We start from the raw sequence: 14,540 nt of genomic DNA on the forward strand, positions 1-14,540 counted from the left end.
ATAGCTTCTTAGATGCATGTTATTTGTCCTAAGAAATCAAAACAGAGTTCTGTGGTTTAAAATATGTAACCACAGGCTATCTAATTAGGCAAGAAAACAGTTTTTTCATTTGCTCAGTCTAATAAATGTTATGTTCATGATCTTGCTAATATATCCTTTATGTTCTTAGTTACTTGGTTACCCTAACATATAATAGAAAATATATTTCCCAGTTACCTGTTTTTGTGAGAATAAAAAAAAAAATTCAAACCATTAAATACATTAAGAGACTTAAAAATATTTTCAAGTTTAATTTTGAACTTTTTTAACTGTGCATTCTGAAAGATTTTCTTTCCCATGTGGTTTCATAGTTAGGTAATACAGACTGCTAATTTTTACTTCTAGCTCTCACTGCAATTTCCTGTGAAAAAGAAGGGCATATCTGGTGGTCGTTTCAATAGTACTGAAAAATGGCATAGGATTACATTTTGCAATAATTTAGTATTTCTCTCAACATCCCTTATGAACGAGGATAAAAATTTCCATTTCATAAAAAGCGTTGGCAGACTGTCTTTTCAATCCTTGAAAATAATTTCAAAGTGGAAAATGAGTGCACACATTCCTTGATATTTGGTCTGTATTTACCTTTAGTCCCAATTACCTCTTGATTTAGAGTACCTTCGCAACAGGATAGGAAGGAATACTGCAATTTTTACCAAAGTGGCTTGGTAAGAAGGTCTACACTAGTCTAAGAGATTTAATGGGGCCTCTGAAATCGCTTTTGGGGTCTGCAGACGTTGGAGACTGAGCGAAGACTGAGGGTCGCACTGCAGACTGGATCTTGTAGTTTCTGCGACAGAGACTTGTCGTAGTGTTGCATGGCATGCTGGGAGTGGAAGTCCAATTGTTCAACAGGAACTCACGGCCGGTATAATGTGGTTTGTTTATTAGAGACATCGCTTACTGATGGATACTTTCCCTTGGCTCTGCGTTTGCCGTATTGATGACTTAGGGGGTTAGGGGTGGCGAGCCTGGGGAAACAGGGATGGATGAAGTCAGCGGAGAATAATGGGCCCCTAAGCAGCTGCGATCGCTGCCGCCAATCCAAAGGATTTAGTGTCCCGGAAGCGGTTGACCTATTGGGTTTGAAGGAGAGGCCGTTCTTCTTCTTACGGTGGCCGCGGAGCCCGAGGTGCTTGTGGCAGCGGCGGCCTTGAGGTCGCAGTGTCTGCGTGTGTGCGGGCTGTTTTTGTGGCGGCGTGAGCTAGAGCTGGAACATTTCCCCGGTTGGTGGCTCCTGCACAATTTTTACACTTCTCGCGTTCTGCTTCGGTGAGGGATCGACTTGAGGCTAGGGAAGTCGGCAGAAGGTTGGGAATTAGTGACGTGGTACACAAATGACCGGGTTTCTTGGCGGTGGGCGGCGGGGTAGGGTGAGGTGTATAAGGTGGGAGAAGGCTGCCATCATCGGAGACCCTGTGGCCAACCGTTTGGACCCTGAGAGTTTGGCTCCTCCCTCATCTCGCCTTTCTAGTGTTGTCTTCGGACTCCTTGCCCTTTCTGGGGGCTCCAGGGCAACCATAATCCTTCCTGTGAGCAACTGTTTCCCCTCTGTTCCTCCTCTCCTTGTGGCTTTTCTTAGATGTTGTAGGCGCGACCCCTAAGCTATCACATCTGTTCCTTTCCAGTTTCTCCCCATTGAAGAAAAGAAGGGAAAACAAACAAACAAACAAACCAAAAAATCGGATCCCTGAGATCTCAGCATTCTCATTCCTATCTCCTTCCCTCTAGTTGGGCCTTTTTATGGCTTCATACCTTAACACACTCACCTGAATTTCTTAAGGCTTTCTCGTTCAGACATCCTTTAATCACTTTACTGCGTTCTCGCTCACTCTCAACTCTGCCACCTCCATCCACGTCAAAGGGCTTTTTAGGTTGGAGGCTCGAATACACTCTTATCATAACTAGTGAATAGGAAAGACGTCAGTGGTCAACTTAGCATGACTCTGCTTATTGAGTTTATGTTTCTTGAGATTTCTTTGCCTTACGTTTTCATTTTATATCGACTATTTTCCCATAGGGAGTTCGCAGCTAACCTTTAGTTAGAGGAGAATACCTCATCCTACATCTCTTTGTATCTGGATTACTTATTTAGGTTTTTTTTTCTCTTCCTACTCGGAACCTATGTCGCCAGTAGAATTTTGCAATGATTTTCTGTCAGTAGCAGATAGGCAAGGAAATACTCTTTCCTCCTTGGCTGCAAGGGATTTTTAATTAGATTATTAGTCATCGAAAGTACCTAGAGGGATTGGAAAAGCTTTGAAAGGTAAAGTCTGTATGTTTCAATTTACAAAGTAATAAAACTTCTTCCCTAATAAAGAGTTTCTAATTAGTCCAATAATCTGATGCTGTATTGAATTATCACTTCATTCCCTGTAAAATTTTGGGAACTGTTTAAAGTTAAAAAGTAGCCCATGTTTGGAATTATTTAGTAAAAAGTTTAAAAACCATTTACCTAATGTTCTTTTTTTTTTTTTTGTAAAATGAATGCAAATATATCGAAAGATTTATTTGTTGTAATTGCTTATGAAGGATTTCTGTATATTTTGATAGGTCTGATAAAATAACATTGTATACTATTAACTGGTGTTTTGTAGAGAGAGATTTTTGTACTTCCTGGCTTTTGCGGGGCCATGTATCTCAAAAGTTTGCAACTTTTCTTCTATTCTAATGATTACCTTATAAAAATTCTGGTAGTAAAATCATTGTTTTTCTTTATGCAGTCCAATATAATCTATGCGTGTCACTAATATATAAATATTAATACCTGTAACCCTGTCAAATTAGGATTATTCCTATTTAATCAGGAATGGTTTCAGCCATGCTTAGTATTTGGGGCTAAATGTAAATATTTCAGAATTAATTCACTCATAGAATTCTTTATTGGATAACTGATGAGGCTTGATGTTACTCAAACTTTTTATACTTTTCCTGAGATTTTATTCAGTTAAGTAGGCATTTATTAAATACTTATTACTATTTGACTATAGACACAAAATAATCAAAACATTTATTGAGAGCATCTGCTTGCCCTCAGGTCTGTACTATTAAAGCATTATTGAATTTAATCCTTATAACAACTCAGTGAGCTATTGAACATTATTTACATTTAGCAGATGAGGGAACTGAAGCTCAAAGAATTCAAGTTATTTAGGCCAGTTCTTTTTGACTTTCCCCACTGTGAAGATTGGCTTACATAGCTGCAAAGGTTTATTCTCTACCTGAGAATTTATAAAGAGCATTAATTCAATACATACTTGCTGAGCAGCTGTTATATACCAGATATTCTTCTCGGTGCTGGGGATATAACAGTGAACAAAACAGATAAGAGCCCTGCTCTTAGGGAGCTTGCGGTCTAACAGAATATATGAAATGTAAAGTTTGCCTACAAGAAGCAGAAAATATAGCCAATATGCATTAGATTTTATGTGTTTTAGAATGTTAAAGTTTAAAAGAGATTAGGGAAGATTTGATGAAGATGAGACTTGACATAGTACTTAAGTATAAGTAGGGATTTAGTAGGTAGAAATTGGGTAGAAAGTAATTCCAGTTTGCGTCATAAAATGAACAAAATTCTGGATTGTAGGGGAGATTAGAAGGAAGGACAGGTAACTGGACTGCTTTGTAGCTCAGTTTCTTGCATGTAGTAGGTGCACAGTGTTGATTGAATTTGAAACAAGAGCTCAGCTATGAGGCAATGAGGAATTAGATGATCTAGTGTTATTGTAATGGGAATGGAAGAATGGAATGGATTTAATAGCTGTTGGTGAAAGAACCAGTAGGCTCTGGTAATTATTGAATGTTTGGAGTAGGGTGGTTTCCAAAGGAGGAGGAAAGCTAGATTACCATGTTTGAACTGAGTGGACTAGGTGTATTGTAGATTTTCCTATTTTATCAAATCATGAGGGTTTTTTTTTTTTAAATTTTAAGATGTTATTATTTTATGAACTGCTATGAAAAAGAAATTTACAATTAAAGATTGTTAACTGTAAGATGTATTCAGTTTCAGAGTTAAAATGTAAAAATATGTGATCTAGAAATGATGAAATAAGGTACTTCTTATGATGGTTAGTGAGCCTTATAACCACTTTTTTTTTTTTTTTTGGAGGGAGGCAAGCTATTTATAAATTTGTGATCCTTGATATACAATCAGTCATTTAGCATTTATTAACTAGGTACTCTTTTAGGCCACAGTCATGTGGTAGTCAGTAAATACAGTTTCTGCCCTCATAGAACATATTGCATAAGAGGGGAGGCAGGCACAAAACAGTTTCCATCAAAGAAACAGAGTTGCAGCTGTCGTAAGTGCTATGAAGAAGTACTTGGTGTAATACAGAGGAAAAACTGATTACAGAGGGGAGAAGGGTGTGGGATTGGGAGAGGTGATAATATGCTTGGACAAAGTGGTATTGAAGATAAGTAGAAGTGAATGGATTTTAGAGGTGTTTAGGAGGTGGCACTGGATGATGGATTAGATATGAGGAATGAAGGAGAAGAAGGTGCCATCTGCTACCTCTAGGTTTTTGGCTTAATGTCACTGGATGGACTGTGGTATAGTTCACTGCAATAGAGAACATTGCAAGATGACCAGGTTTGGTGGGACATGCTTTGTTTGTTAATACATATTTTTTATTGTGACATCAGTGTTCAGGGTTAATTTCTTAATTGTTCATTTTTTTCTTTTATGTCATTGTTTACTTATTAAGTGTATTTGAGGAGTGGTGTACCTGAAACAAGTTTTTACAGTATTTTTTTTCTTGAGTGAATAGGGTATTTGTTTTGAACTTATAGGTAACATTCAACCATATATATGAATAGGTAACTGAGTAAGAATTATATTTTCATCTTTATTTTCACTTGGGATTTGGCAGTTAAATTTTAACTTCATTCAGTTGGTATATATGTATATATAAAAGTGTATTAGAGAAAAAAGGAGATGTTTTCGATTTTTCTTTGAAATATTTCCTTTGTGTAATTTTGGCAATATTGAATCAAACAATTTGTTTATTATTTAAATTTTACATTTCATAGTGAAGCAGTAGCATGTGTAGAGCAAAGAACATGGACTTTGGAGTCAGACTACCTGGATTCAAGGTGTGTTTTGCTATTTACTAGTAGTATGACCTTGCAGAAGCTGTTTTAAGCCTTTGTTGTTTTTAAAAATCTATAATATGAGGATAATAATAATACCTGTCTTACAGAGTTGTGAGAATTAAATGAGATGATATATATACATAACAAAACTCTTGGTACAGAGTTTGTTTTTTATTATTATTATTATTATTATTATCATCATCATCATCATCGTGATATGGGGTCCGAGGCCATCTGGACTTTTTTGACAACATTTAAAATTTAGAGTTCCTTATAGCTAATAGAGCTCAACTGGAGAAAATATTTGTTTCATAGTCATATTTGGAGTTGGAGAAAATATTATATAAGGTGGCTTTGTTTATTTGCAATCATACTACTATATAAGTTACCACACAACATCTTTCACAGATTCTTATCAGTGATTATGTTTAGTTTACTGCTATAATAGGAAATTAATGTTAGATTGGTTTTAATTACTTATTATTTGTTAAGATTATTTTTATTTTTAGCCAAACCTTTCTGAACTTTGTACTTGCTTTTAGCTCTTATGGATAGAGCGCAGAGGTAGTTAGACTTTACAAGTCTGATCAGCTGCTCTAAAGTTAATTTCCACACTTTTTCCCACCTTTTTTTCATTTGAAAGTTTCAGACCTATAAAAAGTTGAAAGAGTGGTACAATATTCTTTCTTTCTTTTTTTTTTGGTCTTTCAAGACAGACATTTTTAAAGAGTTGAGGCCAATTGTATTGTAAAATGGCTCACAAAATAAATTCGTCTGTTTCCTCACAGTTTCAGTTAAATAGTTTTTTTCAAGACTATTACATAGGGGATATTGTAAACTTTCCATTTCATCACATCAGGAGTAACATAATGATCATTTCTCCCATTATTGGTGATGTTAAAATCGATCACTTGGGTTAGCCAGATTTATATATTCTACAAGTATCTTTTTCCTTTTGTGCTTAATTAATTTGTGGGGATGATACTTTAAGATCATTGAGTATTTTGTTTTCCAACAATTTATTTTTCTGTTTCGTGCTTTTAGAACCATTGATGATCTTTGCCTGCATCATCATTGCATTGGTGGTTGCCAAATAGTGGTTTTCCAGTTCTCTCAGTCCTCGTACACATTTGCTGGCTATCCTCTTCTTTAAAGAAGAGCTATTCCTCCTCTCTCCTTTATTTTAGTATCATGATATATCCAAAGATTCTTTTATTCATTCATTCATTCATTCATTTTTTATTTTTATTTATTTATTTTTAATGCCTGCAGCACCTGGTATTCCTAGGTGGTCTCCCTTCCAAGTACTAATCAGGCCCAAACCAGCTTAGCTTCTGAGATCAGACAAGATCGGGAACGTTCAGGGTGGCATGGCTGTAGATGGATTCTTTTTTTTTTTAAAAAAATCTATCCCCTGTGTTATAACCTGTTACTATTTTTATTGATGATTGAATTATCCCAAATTTGGTTAGTCCTTTCACGCTGGTTCCTGTGGCCTTTGCATATGCCCACATTGGTGTTTGGGCACATTCTTAACTTTTTGCACAATGAGATATTTGAAGCTCACTTTGTATATTCCCTGTTCAAGCCCTGGAATCAGCTATTTTGCTCCGGAGCACTGGTTCATTTTAGTGGGAAATGGTACTTAGAAGCCAAGATTTGGGCATTGACAAGACAGTTAACCCTTGAACAATGCAGGAGTTAGGGGTGCTTACCCCTATGCAGTCAAAAATGCAAGTATAACTTTTGACTCCCCTAATATATTTTTGGAATTACTTTACTGATAGTTATAACAGATTTCTTAAGTGAATATATATATGTATAGCCATTTTATGTCCTTAGAATATATCCCATTAAAGATGTATAGTCAAAGTAAGTATTCAAAATTATTTGAATTTTTTCAGTGATTGTGTTATCGATTTAAAATATAGTTAAGTTCCTATTAAACTTTTTTAATAGACTCTATAAAATCAGTTATCTGTAAAACTACGAAAGTAGACATAATAATTTGTATCATAATATATAGTTATAGAGAACTCAAGAACAGTTATATCAGATAGAGAATATACAGTTTTTACTTTTGTAAGGTTTTAAACTTGTAGCTCTATGTTCAAATTGATATACTATTTAAAATGAGAAATGTTGGGAAAAATGACATCAAACAATTCCACTTGTAACCCAAAACAATTGTGTTTGTGTACATTTTAAACAATGCTCTTTTGACTGATGATACAATTCAAGCATTAATCTTTAACAATAGACATAATTGTTTAGGGTACTTTAACTCATTCCTTAGAAATATGGCTAGTGTTTTCCTGTATTTACACCCAGAATAGAAAGATTTATGTTATTTATATGTCCTTTTTATATTTGTATTTGAAGAATGCCAGTCGTGACTTTGTTTTGTGTTACCCTGTGATATTTTTCATGTGTGAATAGTCTCATTGGAAAGTGGAAAATATTTTCTCTTACTGATTATAACACTTTTCATTTCTATTATGAGTCAACCATATGTGGTCTTGAGTTCTAATTAGCTATAAATATCTTGCTCATTAGAATATAAGGTTAATGAGGACAGGAACTGGTTTCATGGCTCATTGTATCTCTCATAGTACCTTATAGAAGTAACCACTCAAATACTTACTGAATAAATAAGTGTGATATTTTATGTTTAAATGACATGTAATTACTAGTCTCAATAATATGGGCATACCTTTTTCTTGGCTAGAGTAATTAATTAAATGGGACTTGGAAAAAAGCTTTTCCATGTTTACTTGTTACAAACCTCAAAATCAGTGTCTCAAACAGAATTCCTCATCGTCTCGTTAGCCTCCTCTTGGGCTCTCTGTTTCTGTTAATGGCATCATTATCCATTACACCTGAAATCTTTGTATGTGAGGTTATAAACATTTTGTATATTTATCTGATGTTGCTAGTTCTACTATCTCTGCTTGTTGCTTATGTCTTCTTATTTCTTATCCTTTACCAGTACCTTGATTGAGGCTGCTGTTGCCACTCCTGTATAACAGTCTTGTGACTAATTGAAGGAATTGAGAATATTTAATGTGGAAAAGAGATAATGGAGGAGAGGAATAGGAGGTGTGTCTTTAAATATGTAATGGGCTATCAGATGGAAGAGGGATTAGTTTCAAAGGGCATACCGATGACCAACCAGTTAATGGAAATTAAATGACACAGACTTTTGCTTCCATATGTCTTTCAAGCAAGTCTTGTTGTTTTAAATTGGCCAGTATCATGTAGTTATGTGGATACTCAAGAATAGGGGTCCCCAGCCCCTATGCCATAGATTGGTGCTGGTCTGTGGCTGGTCAGCAACTAGGCTGCACAGCAGGAGGTGAGTGGCCAATGACCAAGTGAAGCTTCATTGGTATTTGCAGCTGCTCCCCAGCACTAGCATCACCACCTCAGCTCCACTTCAGATCATCAGGCATTAGATTCTGATGCCAAAAATGTTGGAGACCGCTGCTCTAGGACCGTTATATTGGTAGAAAAAAAATAGTTTAAAACACTATCAGGCTTTTGAACTTATATTTTCAGCTCAGTACAAAGCTTGTTAAGTACTGATTTAGCTCCCTGTTCTAGAAGTGTTCACCCAGAGGCTGGGTGAATATGCAAGGTTGTACATAAAGATCTCACTACTAAATGAATGGTTGAACTCAGTAATTATGGTATCTGAACCAGAGAGCAGATCAGATTCCTGGGTATGGAGTGATACTTTTTTCAGTTTTTCAAATTTACACATTTTCTTTGACGACTACTCCCCATCCCAAGTACTGTAGGTGAGGAGCGATTACTGGTAGATTAGAGTGTATTGTGTGGGAAAATGGTGAAAAACTGTTATTAATATTACTGCTTACTAGTTACCAGATGCTTTGTAAGTTCCCTTTCAATTCTGATATTCTGACATCCTTTAATTCTTATAGAGTTTAAGTTTGTTGATTAAATGATTTGACCTAGATCTTTTGTGGTTCCATACAAATCTGATTTTTTTTGTTCTGTTTCTTTAAAAAATGCCATTGGGATTTTGATGGCGATTGCATTAAATCTGTACATCACTTAGGGTAATATGGCCATTTTAATTCTTAGATTCTTCCAGTCCATGAACATGGAATACCTTTCCATCTCTTTATGTCTTCTTCAATTTCTTTTAGTAATGTAGTTTTCAGTATATAAGTCCTTCACATCCTTTATTAAGTTTATTCCTAGGTATTTTAATCTTTTTGTTGCAATTGCAAACAGAATTGTTAAGTCAGATGGGAAAAGTCAAGAACCATATGATTTCACTCATGTGGGTTATAAAACAGAAAGCAATAAATAAACAAACAAGATAAACAAAAACTCATTGACACAGACAGCAGTATGGTGGTTACCAGAGGGAAATCAGGGTGAGTGGGGTAGGTAAAAAGGGTCAAATATATGATGATGAAAGGAGACTTGACTTTGGGTAGTGAACACACAATGCAATATACGGATAGAGTATTATAGAATTGTTTACTTGAAACCCATATAATCTTATTAACCAATGTTACCCAGTAAATTTAATAAAATTAATTAAAAAAATAAAGTAGAGAGTCTGCAAACATTCAGAGTTACTCATCAGAAGTTGCTAAGATCCTGACATAATTAAAATTTGTTTATCAAACTGTAGTAAATATTATATTCTTAGAGATAAGATCGAGAAATGCTTAAAATGTCCCAGATATCATTAATAATTCTTGTAGTCTTCAAGTAAATGATTGAGGTCATTTAAACTCTCTGTATCCCATTTAGGTTGGTTATGAAGACAACTTTACAGTTTGTGAGCATGTAATACTCAGTGTTGCACAGTGGAGATTTTTGCCTATAGAAACTTGATATATATAAGTCATATGTGAATGTCTGCTCAGTACTTAGTTTCTTCTATAGATGTTTTTACTTTTTAGATTTAAGAGAACACATAAATAGTACATTTTATTTATGTCATCATTATAAGGTAGCTATGCATTGATTTAGTGTTTTTAACTAGAGGATGTGATCCTGAGGAATCTTAACAATGTTTATAAGATGTATTCTTGAGGCAAAATTACCTTCTTATATTTTTGCTGTCAGCTTTTTATTTCTCTTAAAAGCCAGGCTCTGAACATATGTGTCTTGCCCTTATCATGTTGCTATACCTTTTCTTAATCTTTTCGTCTTTGTCTCTTATTGCCATCTACATTGTCTAACCCTTAGTTCTGAAAGGGACAATCTAAATAAATTTACCAGTGCTCTCTTTTTCATATTTACCACTTTTTTTTTTAATAAGCCTGTTGGGTTTACAAACCAAACACAAAGTACATTGCATGAAGACAGAAGATTGTCAAGTATAGGTAAAAGGAGGGAATAGAAATAGATATAATAATTGATGTTTCTGTAAATAAGGAACTGAAACGGGGAGATGAAATAAGAGAATAGAGACGACAGACCAACATATTGAGAGACATTTAGGGTCAGACAAAGAATTGATATTTGTTACTAAAAATGCAAGTAGGTAGAAAAGGTTGCAGTAGAGGAAAAACTTAAGAGAAGACCTCACAATTAATTTTATTTGATGCTATACCTAAAAGCACATCAAAAATTGTAAATCAGTATATTTCTTCTTGCTGCAGGATACCATTTGGGGAAGATACCCAAGCATACACAAATCCTGGAAGTCTGCAGTGTATTTTTTGGTTATGTGACTGAGATATATTTTGTAGAATCGGTCTCCAAAGTTCTGTCAGGAGTTTTTACTTGGTTTTAAATATGTTGTGGATAAAACATTCTCTCTCTTGCCATATGGGAGAGGCTGATTACCTTCCTCCGCCCTTCAAGGACATTGATTTGAGTACCCTTTACATTTATCAGTTTGTAATTTATTAACTGTTTTAATGTGTGGTAATGGTTAGAAAAGTGACTCTCTAAAATTGACAGCTGGTCTCAATCGATGATTTTCATATCAGATGTTGTAGCTGTGCCTTCCAAAAGGACTCTGCTTAGTCTTCACGTTGCTTTTCACATCATTAACAATAAAGTTTAGTAATAAACCTCATCTGGTAGCTTTATCTATGTTTATTGAGATAAAAGAAAATAGAGTTTTCTCTTTAATGCTTCTGTCTGTTAATTAAAAATGGATTTGTCACAATGTGAATAGCAGAAATGAATGGTAGATGGTAAGATTTGCTGAATATGCATTAGTAAAGTTTACTTGAGAAAAGTTATTAATTTCTCTAACATTTTAAGAACTAAACCATAAATCTCTTCTAAAAGTGGGAATTGTGATGAGTATTATTTTGATGGTTTTCCAACATTACATAAAACTAACAAGAATTCTGGCGTATCAGTTTGATCACTGGCACAGTCAAACCAAGTATTTTAGGTACTGTACGAGATTGAAATATATTGGATAATGAATGGGTATCTCTTCACTTTATACTTGGATAGACAATGAACTTTAATTTTTTTTAATTTAATTTTTTTTTAATTAGAGCTTTAGGAAAGAATTTGTGGGTGATGATATTTAACATTTTATACTAAGACAACTTGTCATTGTGGTTTTTTCATTTGTGTTTTTTTGTTCATTTGTAGTTAAGCTAAGCATACTGTTTGTCTTGCCTTCCTTTGGCTTATCTCAGATAAACATAAAGAAAATATTTTAATGGACTGAATGGATTCAAGTATTAATTTATTTTTCCTCTTTCTAAATCTCACCACATTTATTTTGAGAAGAAATAAAGTTATGAATTAAGTTATTTTATTCAGCCAAAGCAGCTTTGGGGAAATTACTTTGAGGAAGTTAAAGTTTTCTACATGACTAAATAGCTGAATTCAATGTCTTTAAGAACCACAATTATAAAGTTGTTTATCTTAAAAAGGAAAAAGCACTTTGTCTCAGCATTTTTCTTATAAGCTAGGCTGCTTAGCAGTTTTGTAATAGAATGTCTTTTTTTGCAGATTTCTTAGTTGAGCAATTTCAATTGTTTTGTTAGAGTTTAATATAACCTGGGCACATTTGTAATTTTGTATGTGAAATTTTTATTTGAGCAATTTATTTTTGAATAATTTTATTTTAAAAGAGGCTCAATGTAAACAATTTAAATAAAGTATGAAACAAGAAAGTAAAAATGATATTTCATTTCTTAGAGATTCCATTTTTAACATTATGGACTTCTAGACATTGTTTGATGCGTGTGTGTGAGGGTTGGTGGGTGGGCATATGAATATATATACAAAATACATATGCATATAGATACATAGATCATATTCATGCTGCTCTTTTTGTTTCACTCTAATCCTTGGATAGCTCTACTATTTTTAAAATAATTAACAAACTTTGTATTTTAGAGTACTTTTAGGTTTACAGCAAAATTCAGAGAGAGAGAGTATACATAGTTCCCATATACCTTCTGTCTCTCAACACACATCACTTTCTCCACTATCAACATTATTGTCAACAAATGGTTCATTCGTTAAAATCAATGAACCTACAATTGATACATCATTATCATCCAAAGTCCAGAGTTTACATTAGGGTTCACTCTCGGTGATGTGCATCCTATGGATTTGGATAAATGTATAATGACATGTATCCATAATTATAGTATCATACAGAATAGTTTCACTGTTCTAAAAATCTTTTATGTACCACCTACTACTTATCTTCATCTCCCTTTCTCCCTCGTTCCCCTGGCAATCACTGATTATTTTACTGTTTCCATAGTTTTGCCTTTTCCAGAATGTCATACAGCAAGAGTGCAATTGCTGGATCATATGGTAAAAGTTTAGTTCTGTAAGAACCTGCCAAACTGTCTTCCAAAGTACCTGCACAATTTTGAATTTCTACTGGCAATGAATGAGAGTAGCTATTGATCTACAACACTGCCAGCATTTGGTATTGTCAGTGTTTGGGACTTGGCCATTCTAATAGTATGTAGTGGTATCTCGTTGTTTTCATCCGTTTTCCTGACAAAGTATGATGTGGAGCATATATTCATATGCTTACTTGTCATCTTCTTTGGTGAGGTGTCTGTTAAGGTCTTTGGCTCATTTTTAAATCAGGTTGTTCATTTTCTTGTTTTTGAGTTTTAAATGTTTTTTTTAAAATATATTTTGGATAACAATTCTTTATGAAACATATCTTTAGCAAAAATTTTCTCCCATTTCGTGGCTAGTCTTTTTATTCTCTTGCCATTGTCTTTCTCAGAGCAGAAATTTTTAATTTTAATGAGATTTAGTTTGCTAGTTATTTCTTTCGGGGATAGTGCCTTTGGTGTTGTATCTAAAAAGTCATTACCATACTCGAGGTCATTTAGGTATTCTAGGACTATTATTTTGTGTTTCACATTTATGTCTACAATTCTTCCAGAGTTAATTTTTGTAAAGGATATATGGTCTGTGTCTAGATTCTTTTTTTTTTTTTTTTTTTTTTTTTGGCATGTGAATGTCCTATTTTTCCAGCATCATTTGTTGAAAAGACTATCTTGGCTTTAATTTTTGCCTTCGCTCCTCTGCTAAAGACCAGTTAGTTGACTGTATTTATTTAGGTCTATATCTGTGCTCTCTATTCTGTTCCATCGATCAGTTTGCCTAGTCTTTTGCTAATATCTCCTTGTTGTGGTTAATGTAACATTATAATAAGCTTTGAGGTTGGCTTGTGTCAGTCTTCCAACTTTGTTCTTTGGCTATTCTGGGTCTTTTACTTCTGCATATAAACTTTAGAATCAGTTTGCCAGTATCCACACAATAACTAGCCGGGATTTTATTGAGATTGTATTGAATCTTTAGATTAAATTGTGAAGAACCAACGTCTTGACAATATTGAGTCTTCCTATCCATGAACATGGAATATCTCTTCATTTTAGTTCTTAACTGAGATCTCTCATTAGACTTTTGCAGTTTTCTTCATATAGATCTTAGCACATTATGTTTGATTTATACCTAAGTATTTCATTTTTGATGGGTGCTAATGTGAATGCTAGTGTGTTTTTAATTGCAATTTCCACTTGATCATTGCTAGCATAAAGGAAAGCGATTGAATTCGTACATTAACAATTCATACAAAACGATTTTGTTTTTTCCTGATCCATATGCCTTTTCTTTTCTATTCTCTCTTTGTCTTACTGTATTAGTGAGGACATTGTGTACAATATTGAAAAACAGTGGGAACATCCTTGCCTTGTTCCTGAGCTTAGCCGGAAAACTTCTAATTTTGCAACATCAAGTATGATGTTAGCTGTAGGTTTTTAAAAAAATGTTCATTATCAAATTGAGAAAGTTTCCTTCTCTTCCTAGTTTGCTGAGAGTTTTTGTTATGAAAGGGTGGTGGATTTTGTTAAATGCTTTTCTGCATCTATTGATATTATCTTGTAATTTTTCTTCTTTAGTTTGTT

The 14,540-nt window shown here is 34.1% G+C and overlaps 1 protein-coding gene and 1 pseudogene across 5 annotated transcripts in view; one reads left to right on the forward strand and one right to left on the reverse strand.

Moving 5' to 3' along the window:
* Nucleotides 1-910: 910 nt before the first annotated feature.
* Nucleotides 911-14,540, forward strand: part of ATG4C (autophagy related 4C cysteine peptidase) — a 75,743-nt gene continuing 62,113 nt past the window's right edge. For 2 of the 5 annotated variants that reach the window (XM_016140383.2, XM_036234700.1), the window contains exon 1: nucleotides 911-1,311. The gene's annotated coding sequence lies outside the window, so the exon portion shown is untranslated. Of the gene's footprint in view, nucleotides 1,312-1,925; nucleotides 2,306-5,070; nucleotides 5,134-14,540 lie in introns of those variants that run through there. The other 3 variants (XM_016140388.2, XM_016140384.2, XM_016140389.2) reach the window with 3 other exon arrangements.
* LOC118604482 lies at nucleotides 6,397-6,515 on the reverse strand (annotated as a pseudogene).

This window comes from Rousettus aegyptiacus, unplaced genomic scaffold (genome assembly GCF_014176215.1).
Source record: "Rousettus aegyptiacus isolate mRouAeg1 unplaced genomic scaffold, mRouAeg1.p scaffold_m13_p_1, whole genome shotgun sequence".
In the NCBI taxonomy this organism is placed as follows: domain Eukaryota; kingdom Metazoa; phylum Chordata; class Mammalia; order Chiroptera; family Pteropodidae; genus Rousettus; species Rousettus aegyptiacus.